Genomic DNA, 3,096 nt, shown 5'->3' on the forward strand with positions numbered 1-3,096 from the left:
GTTCATTAGTCTCATGAAAGTACTAGGCGCATTAGTTAATCCAAAAGGCATGACTAACCACTCATATAATCCAAACTTAGTTTTAAATGCTGTTTTCCATTCATCTCCCAATTTCATACGAATTTGATGGTAGCCACTACGCAAATCAACTTTGGAGAATATTGTAGAGCCACTCAATTCATCAAGCATATCATCTAGCCTAGGAATAGGATGACGATAACGAATAGTAATATTATTAATGCCTCTACAATCAACACACATACGTGATGTACCATCCTTTTTCGGCACTAGAATAATACGAACGGCACAAGGACTAAGGGATTCGCGTATATAACCTTTGTCGAGAAGCTCTTGTATTTGACGCATAATCTCCTTCGTCTCCTCTGGATTGGTACGGTATGGTGCACGGTTTGGCAGTGAAGCACCGGGAATTAAGTCAATCTGATGCTCAATCCCTCGAATAGGCGGTAATCCCGGTGGCACGTCTTGTGGAAAAACGTCAGCGAACTCCTGCAAAATGTTAGTGACAGCAGGAGGCAAAGAGGAAGGCACGTCCTCGAATGAAAATAATGCCTCTTTGCACACAAAAGCATAGCAAACAGATTTGCTGAAATCTAGCTCATCAAAATCAGATTTGGTGGCAAATAAACATGCACTTTTCAATTTAATTTCAGAAGCAACACTAGATGGTTTATTATTATGCTTCATTTGTTGCTCAAATTCTTTTGCCACAATCTGATTTTCACTCTTATTCTTCTCCTGTTGTGCTTTATTAGCTCTATTAATATCATCTTTCAAAATGGAATCAGGAGTCATAGGAAGCAAAGTAATATTTTTATCCTTATGAACAAGAGTATAGTGATTGTTTCTACCATGGTGTACAGAATTTTTATCAAATTGCCATGGTCTACCAAGTAATAAGGAACATGCTTGCATAGGTACCACATCACAATCAACATAATCAGCATATGTAGAGATACTAAAATGCACACGAACAGTACGTGTTACCTTAACCTTGCCGCTGTTGTTGAACCATTAGATGTAGTAAGGATGTGGATGTGGTCTTGTGGTGAGAGAAAGCTTCTCCACCATCTCCATGCTAGCCAAGTTGTTGCAGCTCCCTCCGTCTATTATGACGCGCACAGAACGTTCCTTCACAACTCCCTTGGTATGGAACAAATTGTGCCTCTGATTTTGCTCAGCTTGTGTGACCTGCACACTCAAAACACGTTGAGCAACTAAACATTCATACCTGTCAGCGTCTTCAGGAGCCATGTATTGCGTCTCATGATCAGAATCATCTCCACCATGTTCTTCACGTGTAATAAGAGCCAATGTTTCCTCATCATAGTCACTAGCGGACTCATATCCACCATCCGCGGTAGCAATCATCACACGCGGAGATTTGCATTCCCTCGCATAATGACCTCCTCCCTTACAACGACGACAAATAATATCACTTGTGTGCCCTGTTGATGCCATGGAAGAAGAAGAACGTTGTGCAGGCCCCGCAGGTGCGCTCTTGGCAGATAATGGTGGTTGTGCCTGTTTTCTTGTATTACGGCTGGAGGTGGGACCGGATGGAGGTGCTGGTGCAGTTGAAGTAGAAGATGCACGTGGTGTCCATGATGAAGGTCGGCCTGCAGAAAAGTTAGTTCGCCCCAATGCTTGTCGATCCTGCACTTCACGTTCAGCTTTACAAGCAAGATGGAATATATTAGTATACTCCTTATAGTCTAGAATGGTCTGAATCTCTCTATTTAATCCACCCAGAAAACGTGCAAGCATAGCTTCATTCTCCTCAACAATACCACATCTAATCATGCCAGTTTGTAATTCCTGATAATATTCTTCTACAGAATTTTTTCCTTGTCTTAAACGCTGCAATTTTTGAAGCAATTCACGTTGATAATATGGTGGAACCCAACGCGTACGCATAGCAGTTTTCAAAGCAGCCCAAGTAGTTGGAATAGGATATAATCTACAATGTTCAGACCACCATACACATGCAAAACTAGTGAAAGCACAAACAGCAGCAGCAACTCGTCTCTCCTCAGGATATTGTAAACATGTAAATCGTTGTTCAGTTTCTAACTCCCAAGTAAGATATATATCAGGAACATATCTACCCTCAAATGGTGGAATATTCAATTTCAGTTTAGGAATATGGACATCATCTCGTACTTGAGGTGGTGGTGCAGGCCTACCATTACGAATATATACCTGAGGTCGACCTGCTGGTGGTGGTACAGGTGGCTGCACGTAGTGTTGATTTTGATCAACCTCATCCTCATAATCTCCCACATAATCATCCTCCTCCGCATCAGCAGCAGGAGCCACAGAAGTATCAACAGCAGCACCAACAGTTTGGCCAAACGCAAGAGGAACACGGCTTGCTCGGCGGAGGTCTGCTTCGCGACGTGAAGGTAGTCGTTGTTGTTGTTGTTGGAGAGGTGCGTTAGGTGCAGCGGGTGGTGGTGGTGGAAGACGCGCGAGCAATTCATTAAACTTGTTATCGAGCTTTGTTTCGAACGTCTTCTCAAAGCCAGTGATCTTCTCCATGGCCTCTTCAAAATTGTTCAGCACATCTTGCACCTGTTTAGTCATCATTTGCTGAAACTTATCATGAAGCTCCTTGTTTGATAAATTCTCCCAGTCAATCTCGTCGGCTTGTGATCCTGGCATGGTTAGCAGCAATAGAACACACAAGAATATGATCCTACAAACTACGGACAAGTGGTGGTGGTGGGTGTCACAAATCCGTCAAGCAAATCTCAAATTCTTACCAGTTCTTACCCAGCAGCAGGCGGTGATCGGCAACCGTTGTAGTCAAAAACTCTCAAAGCTTGGATAGAGCGATTACCAGGGAGAGTCAAACGCACGACGTAGATGTATGTGGAGCTGGGAAGGCTTATAATATGGTAGCAAAAAGGGTCAGCAATAATCAATTCAGAGATGCAAAGTTGAATAAACGCTCAACGACGATACTGTGCTGGTCCTAGGCTAGACTGTGCTAGAGACGCGAGCCTAGAACACTAACAAAATCACGGCGCGGCACGTAAACAAGGGAAAAGCACACTCTGAATTTTTTTTCGC

The sequence above is a fragment of the Triticum dicoccoides genome, chromosome 7A (assembly GCF_002162155.2).
Source record: "Triticum dicoccoides isolate Atlit2015 ecotype Zavitan chromosome 7A, WEW_v2.0, whole genome shotgun sequence".
Classification (NCBI taxonomy): domain Eukaryota; kingdom Viridiplantae; phylum Streptophyta; class Magnoliopsida; order Poales; family Poaceae; genus Triticum; species Triticum dicoccoides.